Raw genomic sequence first — 12719 nt, forward strand, 5'->3', positions numbered from 1 at the left:
TTCATGAAGATGGCATAGAGATTGATCCCAAAAAGATAGAGGCCATACAGAAAGTGGAGGCTCCAACATGCAAGAGAGATATGCAAAAGTTCCTTGGCAAGGTCAATTACTTGAGGAGGGTCATAGCTAATCTGTCAGGGAAGGTTGATGTGTTTGCTCCTATCCTTCGGTTAAAGAATGATGCTGATTTCCCTTGTGGGGGGGGGGGGGCAAAACAGCAATAAGCATTTGACATGATCAAGAATTATTTGTGCACTCCTCCGGTGATGAAAACACCCAAGCATAGGGAACCCTTCAGGCTTTACTTTGCAGCAGAGGAAGGAGTTATTGGTTCTGTTTTGACTCAAGAAACCGAAGGAAAAGAGCATGCCATCACTTATTTGAGCCGCCGCTTATTGGACGCCGAGACAATGTATACATTTATTGAAAAATTATGTCTATGTTTATATTATGCTTGCACAAAATTGAGACATTATTTAGTACCGAGTGCTTGCATAGTAGCTTGTCAGACCGATGTCATTAAATACATGTTGCATAGACCAATTCTTAGTGGTAGAATTGGCAAGTGGGCTTATGCTTTGATTGAGTATGATTTGGCTTATGAATCTCTAAAATCCATGAAAGGCCAAATCCTTGCTATGATTCTCTTTTACGATTTGGAAATTTGATCGAGGAGTATTTGGCTATGTCCAGTGGTTATCATTGGTCATCCTCACCTCATGATTTCATTTTGTGGATGCTTGAGTTTGCGCTTACTACATGAGCAGGCGCGATCAGTGGCATGTGCACGTGCTAACAAGAACGCAACAATGCAGCTGTGTAGACGCTGCATACCTGGCACTGCACATGCACCCCTCAAGCGGCGCACCCAAGGTGCGCCCCAACAACTAGTTTGTTTCACAGTGTGTGTCTGCATGACTGCATCCTTATTCCCTAGATGGCCCCAAGAATCTATCGTGTTTGTACACGTAGAGTAAATTGCAGTGTTGATACATGAAGTTGTCCAGAAAGTTCACTTTCATACATCAAGTATCAAATTTCTCACTTTAATACATAATGTTGCATTTGTGGGACAAAACAACACAGCCCAGCCGACGTGGCACGCCATGTGTGATCTGGAGAGCTTCGCATGTACTCCCTCCGTTCTAAAATAGATGACCCAACTTTATACAAAATTAGTACAAAGTTGGGTCATCTATTTTGAAACGCAGGGAGTAGTTGCTAGGGTGTTTTTTGAAAAGGTAAAGTTGCCAGTTTTCATTTTGCTCCTTGTTAGTCTTCAAAAGAGGCACTGCCCCTGAATTCCCAAATCGATCGTCAAACCGCTAGCTCAGACTCTGTTCGCTCGTCTCCAAATCCTCCCAATCGTCGCTCCTCTTTTCCCCAAGTCCGGCGGCAGCGGCAGCTGCACTCACGCCAGCACTCTCTCAACTATCCCCTGCTTCACTCACTGAACACCACCAGTGGGGCGACGCCATGGCCGAACGGCGAGGTGGAGAGCGAAGCCAAAGGACGGCATCGCACATGCCGTTGGTGAAGTGCACTTCTTGCAAGTTTAGGGTGGTGAGAGTGTGCACCTCGATGACTGATGACCACTTTATGAAGGACTTGTACAAGTGTGTCTGTGTGTGGTAATTCTCTGCCATCAAACCAATCAGGTTTTGCTTCCATGTAAGTTCTGTTAGAACCAAAACCGCAGAAAAAACCATTGTGATGTATTCCTAGAGTGAATTCATCAGCATCATTGTCTACATAGCAAAATTCAATTGAAAGATGTCAAATTTCTAAGTACATTTGTATGAACAGATGTGAAAAAAATAGGGCATTGTAATTTTAAGAGAGCAATCAATCAAAATAGTATGAAAACAGGGCACTGTAATTTTAACAAAGCAATCAATCAAAATAGTATGAAAGCTTAAAAACTGTTATATATTCTTAGATCTTCTACAAATTTGTGTCATTTAATACCAATTACAGAGTGACTCATCAAAAATATGAAAACCCTAATCTGAATCGACATATCTACAGGACACAGGCAAAACTAACAAATCTCATGAAAAGACTAACACACGTCGATGAGAAACTAAACCCAGTACCTAAATTAGAGCATCCGATCATCCCAGTTCGTCACAAAAGAGGGCACCCCAAAACGTGCCGTAGTTCAGCAGCGGCGGCAACACCACCACCAACACGAGCAGAGCAGCGGTGGCTGCGCCGGAGCCGCCGGCGTGCAACCTGTACCAGGGGTGGTGGACGTACGACGCGGAGGCGTCCCAGGTGCCGCTGTACCGCGAGCCGGACTGCGAGTTCCTGACGGAGCAGGTGACCTGCATGCGCAACGGCCGGCGCGACGACTCGTACCAGCGGTGGCGCTGGCAGCCCTCCTCCTGCGACCTCCCCAGGTACCCACCCACCACCTCCGGCACCATTGCCGCCGCCGCCGCGCTGTCGTAGATCTCAACCCAACCCAACCGAATTGAATCTTGCTCTCCAGGTTCGACGCGCGGGTGCTGCTGGAGTGGCTGCGGAACAAGAAGCTGATGTTCGTGGGGGACTCGCTGAACCGGAACCAGTGGGAGTCGATGGTGTGCCTGGTGTCGTCGGCGATCCCGTCGCGCGACCAGAGGTCCGTACGTGGCCAAGTTCGTCGGGCCGAACGGGTCCCTGAACGTGTTCACGGCGGCGGAGTACAACGCGACAGTGGAGTTCTACTGGGCGCCGTTCCTGGTGAGCTCCAACTCGGACGACCCGCAAGCGCACAGCGTGGCGGACCGCGTGATCGCCTGGCGCTCCATCGCCGGGCGCACGCCGCCCACTTCCTCGTCTTCAACACCTACATTCTGGTGGCTCAACAACTTCGAGATGAAAGTGCTGTGAGTTTCTCCTCCATTGCTGCTGCTCCGGTGAGTGAATCAGTGTGAGTGATGAAGATGAAATGGTGATTGGTTGCAGGAAGAACCCGAGGGCGATGCCGAACAAGTACACGCTGGTGGACCGGCCGGTGGCGTACAAGGAGGTGCTCAAGACGTGGGCAAAGTGGGTGGACCGGCACGTCGACCCCGGCCGGACCAAGGTCTTCTTCATGGGCATGTCGTCCAACCACGGCGTGTAAGTCAATCACTCACTCACTCACCAGATCTCGATCAGCACTACTGGTACTACCAACTTGTTCGTTGCAAATTACTCCCAATGCGATTTCTTCTCGGTTGCTATGGGCGTCAGTCACGGGCAGGGGCTGGGATTCCAAAACAAACAGGCTTCTCGGGCAGTGCTAATCCCCTTCGAGCACTAGACTATTGTATTGTCAATTGTTTAGCGAGGGCACAAATCTTGGGCAGTGGTTTCCGGAGGAAGGGATGGACTGTAAGAACCACGGGTGACACGTGCCTTCACATTAGGTGACCCGCCCGCACCAACCACAGCTCCAAAACGAGAAACTTCGCAGGAGTGTAGCGCAAAATCCAACCCGAGAGAGAGCACATGGGCATGGGCAACCTTGGCTATTGGCCCTGTTTGATACTCTAACACAGTTAGAGTTAGAATTATTTTCTAACCCACTCTAACCCAAATAAGCACCTCTCCATCGGGATAGTTGGGTTAGATGGAACTAACCCACTCTAACCCTTCCTGTTTGGATACTTTTAGGTTATTTGAGCCCCCAACTAACCCAAACTAGCTCTAACCCCATAATCCAAACAGGGCCATTGAATTGTGCCTGTCTACCGGAGCTATCCCGCTGACTAGTAGTACACGGCCTGGTCCGAACCCTACTCAGCTGAGAGCATGGTTAATAATAGGGCAGTGATAGACGCCGGCAGACCGGCCCAATATTCGGCCGGTCGCCTAGCAGCCGTTGGATTAAACTAGTGATAGTTGTCCAATTCTTTTTTGAATTTTAGTTGTCCGATTCTTATCTTCTTCCACGGACTCACCCACGCAGCTCGTCCTGTACGTATGAGAGAAATCCCCAGCCTCTGTCAGGACGCAATCCACGCCCTCGTGCTTGGCTCCGACGAGGGCATCCGTCGGATACTCGCAGCGGAAGCCTCACAGCGCTGCCCTCTGCTGCTCGCCGCCGGTCCCATCTTCTACCTCCTACACAGCCATCTCGGGCACTGCAGTTCGACATGGTAGCCCCAATCCTTGTCGGTTGCAGCAAAAAAATACGACCATCCGAGCACGTCGCCTCGGCGGTCACAGTGTGGGCGCCGGCGTGTGCCCCGCCGTCGCAGCACCGCCTCATCAGTTAAAGCCCCGCGCCAAACTTTTTGATTTGCCGGTAGTAACATTTGATTTCGCTCGTTCCAGCTTTTTTCGCGGTGGAAATATTTTCTTCTCTCGGTGGTAGCTTTCGCATCCCAGGTTCCAGCTTTTTGTTTGCCGGTAGTAGCATATGATTCCACCGGTTCCAGCATTTTTATTCGCCATGGCGCCGCTGTGACTAAAGTCGTTGCATCAAAAATCGTCGCCGGTTCCAGCAAAAGAATATTACTGATCACAGCAAATTTGTCGCCCGTGGAAGCAAACAGCAGTACAGCACCATCGACTGCACATCCCCAGCAAAATTAGTTGCTGATTCCAGCAAAACTCGCCTACGGTTCCAGCTAAACAAAACGTGCGGAGTACCAATCGCTATTCAAGGCGGTGTGTACGCGATTGGAGCAGGTGGCTATGGAGTTTTTTACCCAACATGGATGGCAGCATAATCTCCGCATCGGTCCACCAACCGTTTTGACATAGGCATAGTGTCGGTCATAGGACTCTACTCTTGCCGAATTGTCATTTTTTTTTCTTGTCGGATTTTTGATGTTTGGCTGTGTGCATCCTAGTTATGCAGAGGCCGGGTGATACTCTAAATGTTTTGTATCGTTTGATGCTACATTTTGAGATAATAAAATCGCCCTTTATCGAAAAAAAAACATTGGTATCTACCTGGGGCAAGAAAAGTGAACGGCTCTGCCTTACTCGCCACAGCCCACGGGCACCGGCACCACCCTTTGCAGCAACTCCCTCGCGAGCATTCCGGCGAGTCAAAACCATGGACAGCCCCATGCTGCCACCGCGCGCCATGGGTCGCAGCTCCAGTCTAAATCCAACATTGCCTAGCAGCGATATGTGGTCAGGGATTAACAACGGTGGTGGTCATATGGGCTTGCTCGGGTAGAAGAGAGACTACTAAATGGGATTTTGGTGCTGCGTTGTACTCAGAGAGGAGAGAGAGAGAGAGAGACGAAGAAAGGGGATTAGCGATGGGTGAAAGGATAGAAGGAAGAAGAAGTGAGGTTGGAGGGGCGGGCCAGATCCAATCTGGCGGCAGTCTCTTGGTGTCGATGAAGGCCGTTGGAGCAGATCAGGCTTTTGCTCAGCCTGGAGGTTGTGGTTGCTCCTCGATGGCGATGTTGGTGGAGGTCTGGTTCACGCTCTCTCGGCAGTGCGGGTGGTGTGGGACCTCGGCTTTGCGGCTTCGATGGATTTGCTGCGGTGACGGCGGTGCGAGGCTTCAGGAACGGTGTTGCCTACCTCGTCGGAGTGGAGATGCGCAACGTCACAGATGAAAATCCTGTCCAGTTTTTGGCCGGCCGGCGTCGATGGCACCCGTGGGTGTCGTTCCCCTCTCTGGAGGCGATGTCGAGTGCGTCGCCATCTCCCTAGTGATTGGTGTTGGCAGTTGTCTCCGGGCGAAAGCCTTGGTCCTCTGGAGCGGCATGTTGGCGGCGTCTGTGACATCGTTTCTCTGTTGGGAGCATCATGCAAGGAGACGGAGCTTCCTGTTGGCGCTCCTCCGGTGTTCGTCGTGGCACTGACCGCTCTCTTCCGGCGCTATGTATGGTCGTCGCGGATGAATCCAAAGGAAGCTGGAGTTGCTGTTCTTCGGAGGTGTTCGGTGTCGATCAAGACGTGGCGAGGTGTTTTGGTTTTGGGCAGGTTTTTCCGTGTTGTAGTTGTGATGTCGTGTGTTCTGTCTTGAGGATAGCCGGATGTGTTGTTGTGCTACGCTCGTTGTTCGCAGCGAGTGGTAGGTGTCATGTACTAATTTTCTCTCCTTCTATAAAGCTATGGTACGCAATTTGCGTATCCTCGAAAAAAAAGAAGGAAGAAGAAGGGGTCACGTGGGATGAGAGCAAAAGGAGTCTCACGTCCACGCGGGTGTGCGCTAGCGACCGGCTCAAATTTGAGCCGGTCCGCCGGCGTGAAACGTTTTCCTTAATAATATAGCCAACAGTTGACTATAAGAAGTTGCCATGTCATTTAGAGTCAGTCTAATAGCCGGCTTGTACAATAGTAAGATTTAAGTATGTAGTACTTTATTAATAGCTGGCCCACCATACATCCTCACAAAGTGACTTGGGTCTCGTGCTATAGCCGGCTCTTATTCTACAACCCGCTTCCATTCTCTCTCCTCTTCTCTCCCCTCCAAATAAGCAAAGATATAATATTTTAGTCCTTATAGCCTGCTTATGTCATCCTATTGTACTTGCTCTGAGGGAGCTCTCTTGAATGGATCTTGCTGGATGGGTCGGTTATTCAGCTGAGAGTTATTGAAGAGTTGAGCGCTGTGACCACACTAAGGCAGCTTCGTCTCTTTCATCAGATCGGTCTCTTGCTTGCCAAGACCCGGCTGGCGCAATTAAATTGCAGCCCACTTTTCACGTCTAGACCGAGGGAGCCACATGTGAGGGGAGTATAATTCATAGTATTGCACATGTATTAATGTAGTAGCTACCCTAAACAATTGAACTACTCTCTCATAGACAACTCCATAATACAGCAAGTAGTATGTGTTCCAAAAGAAAAAAAGTCCATTTTACTACCCTGAACAAAGTTGGTGGTTCACATTACCCCCTGATCTTTATTTCGGTTCCTTTTACCCGCTGAACAATCCCAAACCGGACAAAAGACCCCCTTGGGTCACTAGTGCAGAACCAGGCAATAGCATCGGTTCGTAAGGCCCTTTAGTGCCGGTTCCATAACCGGTACTGAAGTGTGGGCACTAAAGCCCCCCCCTTTTAGTACCGGTTCAGCACGAACCGGTGCTAAAGGGAAACCACGTGGCACGAGCCAGCTCCAGGGGCCTGGAGCCCTTTAGTACCGGTTGGTAAGACCAACCGATACTATAAGGTTTGGGGGGTTTTTAGTTTTATGATTTCTTTTTCATTTAATTTTGTGTTTCCATTTTAATTCTTTTTCGTTTGCTGGCATTTTACGATACTACACATTGTACACGTTATGCATATATATATATATATATATAAATAGAATTTCTAGTAGAACCAATCATGCATATATATATCATCAATGTCTCACAAACCATCATATTAATTAATTCGCACATATACACATGTATAGCTATATACAATTTCTCCTACATATGCATGTTACCTTCGGAGCCAGTGGCATTAGCCTAATTGGTGCCTTCGGAGCATGATGACAATTGGAAGTGGTTTTTCATGGGGGCGGTAGCGGGTAATAGTATTCTCCCTTCGGATTTATGACCTGGTCGAGCAAAAATCCCGCTATTTCCTCTTGAAGTGCTTCTACGCGCTCCGTTTCTAGGAGCTTCTCCCGCACCTCTCTGAACTGTTAAGAAGGAGATCAATATGCATGTGTATTAGTTGTGTGACTAGATATCGATAATGGTGTAAAAATTGTGAATAGTGTTCTGACAAGCATACCCATTCCTGTCTTTGAGATCTGCTCATTTCGGACGCCATCATGCGAATGTTTTCGCAAACGCAGAATGCACACAGATCAGTCCCCTGCGCCTGCTTCAGGGCCTTTACGAGAATGGAATTTGATCAGATAATAATTAATCAAGCATGATAATTAAAGAGATGGCAGCTAGCTAGCTAGCTAGTACTACTTAATTACTTACCTTGGGTCTTCCCCATTTAAGCTTTTTTTTCCATTCGCCTTCCGTGACGCTGATGAACCTTGCCCAAGCCCTGCCCGCCGACAAAGAAAATGAATAAACGGGGTTATTAAATAGTTCATATCATGAAATGACGAACTAAATAGGCCGAGATATATAGTTAATAATGATTGAAATTACCTATTGACTATCCCAAACAAGATGTTATAGTCAGTATTTTTTTTGAGTAGTGAGTCCAGTATTTCAACTGTTCCGGCGTCAACTTTAATGATACACAAGATCCAGTGAAATCTGCATGCACACACGTTTGCATGTCTTAATTAAGCGGGCATATGTAAGCAAAAACATGTAGCTAGCTAGTAGGCAAAAACAGAGAATTTGTAGTACAAGACAGTGTGACTCACTGTAAGGAAGTAGTATATCTTCATTGTATTTGAGGCGCTTCAAGAACTCTAGCATGTTGTCCTCTATGGCCTTTTGATGATGTGGATTTATTAGCCATGTGTATTCATTAATGGTGTTTGGGTCAATGAACCCAATGCCAAAGCGTCCACCTTTTCTCATTTCATACGTCTTCATCCTGCATAATACCACAGAAAAGAATATAGTGAGGATAATTACAGGTAATGATTGATCAAAAGGATCACTATAGCTAGCTTGAGACTTAAATTATAGAAAGAAATCACTTACAGACAATAGCAACTGACGATAGATTTGTCGAGTGCGTCTTGATTGTATAACTGAAACAGTTCAGAATACTCAACGGACAGAGCTTTCTCATGGAAGTAATGCTCCTCCTTGACATTCACCATGAGGGACAATTGATCGGAAATCTTGGTAATGTTCATGTACCATTGATGCAATTCATACATTCTTGTTGGGAGGTTCTTGACCTTGTCTGGCTCGACCAAAGGTTGGCCCCGGACATATTTCCGTTTTATTTCATGCTCTTTAAGCACAGGCATGGGCTCGATCTCGAGGAGTTGTCCAACAGTGATGTTGAGAACTTCAGCCTGCATTATATGGTCCTTGGTTATTACCACATTGCCCACCTCGGGAACGTAAACTGTTTGCCCACAATAATATTGGGCGCGCGTACTGTCACGTGTTGTTGGCACAACAAGCGAGGGGATCGATTGCGCCGCCTATTCTCCCAGCTGGGGAATGGTTTTCCCGCATTTTTTGACAGCTGCTTGTTGTTTGCTTGATCCCGAGCTCACCTCCTTACGTAGACGTGCTCGATTTAACTTCCTGATGTGGCGCTCATAGTCTGTGTCAACAGGCTTGGGAGCTGGTGGTTGAGCCATACGAATGAAGTGGTCAATCGTTTCCTCAGGCACTTTCTCCCTTGGCGGCGGTGGCGGTTTCGGTGCAAAATGGGCTTCCACCTCGGCCTTCGATATGGCTGCGATTTCCTCCTCGGACTTGTCATAAGGCCTCTGCGGAAGAGGCTTGAGGCTTGGACCATATTTATATCGCTTGCCTTCGCCTGTACTTCCTGTACTACCTAGACTCGTACCGCTACGCACCATAGCTGCGGGGTGTCTCTTCTGCGATTGCCGAGGCGGCGGAGACGGCTGACAAGGCTGAGTTGGACGAGGAGGAGTGGCCTGAAGCTGTGCCGGACTTGGAGGAGGAGTGGCCTGAGGTTGTGCCTGACTTGGAGGACGAGTGGACGTCTGACGCTGTGGCAGACTTGGAGGAGGAGTGGCCTAACACTTTGCCGGACTTGGAGGAGGAGTGGCCTGACACTTTGCCGGACTTGTTGGACTTGCAGGAGCGGGAGTCTGCTGACTTGGTGGCAGACTTCGACGAGGAGTCGGCTGACGCGGTGTCGGTGGCCTTCGAAAGATGATGCAATCCTTTTTCCATAGGATGATACGATGGTTGGCCTCTCCGAGAAAGTGCGCGTCGTCACCTCCAAGAATGTCAGGCTCTGGCTCCGAATATGGGTCCACCACCTCATCAACCAAGACACGATCATATCCCGCTGGAATCGGGTTGCAATGGAAGGTTGCCTTGGGGGGATTTGTAAAAGCAACGGCGTCCGCCACCTTCATGAATATGTTCTTAATTTTGACGTGTAGCTCGCAGCTAGTGTTCTCCGTGATCTCATCCACGGGGTATCTACCCAGCATTGCGTCGTCCGGGGCGGAACCCACGCTGCTTCTCGGCATGGATGGGGCAGTGCTATCCAATGCTGGATCATTCGCTAGCTGCTGCAGCTGCTGAGACCCCCTTTGCTGGGTAAGTGAGTCGATCTGCTCCTGCTGCCGCTGGAATTTGACTGCCAATTCCGCTTGACTTGCTTCTAGGCCTTGAAGGCGTTCATAGTCCCGCTTCCTCTGCTCCTCCTCCATCTTCCTCTTCTTCTCCTCCGCAATCTTCTTTCTCGCACGGGTTCTGTAGTCGGTGTTCTAGTCTGAAAACCCCTCATACCACAGAATAGCGCCCTTGCCTCGTGTTCTTCCCGGGTGTTCAGGATTTCCCAGGGCATGCGTAAGCTCGTCGTTCTCTCTGTTGGGCTGGAACACCCCCGATCGTGCCTCTTCTATTGCAACAAGTATCGCATCGTCGGCTCCCTTCAGACTTGCCCTCGTCGAAACATTGCCTGTCTTCGGATCCAACTCCCCCCCATGCGCATAGAACCAAGTCCTGACCCTGGGGGGCCAGCTCTTAGTAACCGGAGTGGCACCTGCATCCTCCATCTCTTTCTCAGACTTATCCCACTTAGGCATTGCCACCGCATAGCCACCCGGCCCTAGCTTATGGAACTTATCCTTTTTTTTGGCATTCTTCTTGTTTATTCTTGACCGTTTCTTAGCTAATTCCAAATCCTTGAATTTCACAAAATCGTCCCAATGAGCACGTTGGTTCTCTAGTGTTCCCTTGAATACTGGAGTCTTCCTTCCTCCCTTGACGTACTTGTTCCATTCACGATTCTTGTGGTTCTTGAATGCAACCGCCATCTTCCTAAGAGTAGCGTCCTTGACTTTCTGCACATCTGCTTCTGTGAAATAATCTGGTAGGGTGAAATGTTCCATGAGAGTATCCCAAAGCAGATCTTTTTGTCTTTTGTCGACAAAAGTAACATCTGGACGTGGAGCAGCGTCCTTTTTGTCTTTTTGTCTTTTGTCTTTTGCTGGCTCTCTCCATTCTTGAAGGGAGATCGGGAGTTGGTCCTTCACAACAACTCCGCACTGACGAACGAACTTGTCCGCAATCTTCTTAGGCGCTAATGGTTTGCCACTAGGTCTGATTGCCTCGATATTGTACTTTACGCCCTCCTTTAACTTTTTGTTCGGGCCTCGTTTCATCCTTTTGCCTGAAGATTTGCTCGATTCGGATGGCTGAAAAACAAAGATCGATTCGTTAATATATCTTTAAGTCATTTAAAACATGTGATGATCACCAGATGCCTGCTTATATAAATATATATACCTCGCCGGTCTCTGTTGTTTCAGGATCAACATTTTCTTCGTCATCATCATAATCATAGTTCATGACTTCATCAATTCGGTCATCGCGATCGAATATCATATCACCCTCTCCGGTGTTGTTTAGAAAATTCGGAGCCGTCATATTCTTCTTCATTCTGATCATCATCTCGCCCGTGAGGATGGCGTATCATATCGAACATGGCCTGTTCTCCCTCTCCGCCGGTATTGTCCGCCATAGCTTTTATTTAACTAATCCAAAAGAAATATAAAACAATTTAGTATTCAAATTACATCGTCTCGAATAATAGATATAATCTCGAAAACATCGTCTCGAATAATAGATATAATCTCGAAAACATCGTCTCGAATAATAGATATAATCTCGAATACATCGTCTCGAATAATAGATATAATATCGAATACATCACTGGCTAGGTAGCTAATAAAGATCGAATACTACAGAAGAATCTAGGACACTCACGGTTCCTGCGACGCGGGCGATGGACACCCAAAGAGAAGGAACCCTCACATGATCATAGCTGAAGTGAGATCCCTGAAGAAACTGCCAGGTATTGGAGAACCTGCCGCCCTCTAACGCAACCATGTAGCGATGGACGTGCTCGCCCTCCTCCCTGACACGGCGACGTACCACCTCCGGCTGGGCCGGCTCCCTCCGCGCCGAAACTGGCCCACGCGAACGCCACCAAACGAGATCAGGGTCGACGACGGGACCCGGGGCCGGGTTCCTCATCAAGCGGCGGGCCCCTCCAGGCAGCACCTCCCAGTGCCAGCCCGGCGGAGCCCAGTCCCGGACATAGGTCAGCCGGACGTCGTCGCGGAAGGGTCGACGGCGAGGATGCAGGCCGGGCATCGTCGAGAACAAATACTAGCTATATGCCCGCAAAAAGTAACATTTTTTTTAATGATTGGATTTTGATAACTAACATTTCTATATAACACTAATTATGCTATCATTGCATATGTCCAAATTCTATATGCTATTTCATACTAATTAAGCATCTAACACTAAAAACAGAAAAAACAACTTCTATAAATCCATTAAAAACAGAAAAACAACATTATATAAAAAATTTCCATACTAATTAAACACTAATTATATCCATCTAACATGCATTCATACATATATACTAGTGAAAAAACAATAATCTAAAAAATCTAAACTAATTAAACATACAAAATACATATATACTAATATATACATGCATTCATACATATATACGTGTGTGCTGTGTGTGTGTGTGTGTTCATCATGCTTGTGTGTGTGTATGGGCTCGGGGAGGGGCGGCGCCCATGGTGGCCGCCAGGGGCGAGGGAGAGGGGTTAGAGGGGGAGAGCTCACAGCGGGGCGACGACGACGGCGAGGCGACGGCCGGGGGCAGCGACGCGCC

The 12719-nt window shown here is 48.3% G+C and overlaps 1 pseudogene; it reads left to right on the plus strand.

Annotated features, from left to right (window-relative positions):
- Positions 1 to 1524: 1524 nt before the first annotated feature.
- The window catches only part of LOC119360529, a 43537-nt pseudogene continuing 32342 nt past the window's right edge, over positions 1525 to 12719 (plus strand).

This window comes from Triticum dicoccoides, chromosome 2B (genome assembly GCF_002162155.2).
Source record: "Triticum dicoccoides isolate Atlit2015 ecotype Zavitan chromosome 2B, WEW_v2.0, whole genome shotgun sequence".
NCBI classification, from domain to species: Eukaryota; Viridiplantae; Streptophyta; class Magnoliopsida; order Poales; family Poaceae; genus Triticum; species Triticum dicoccoides.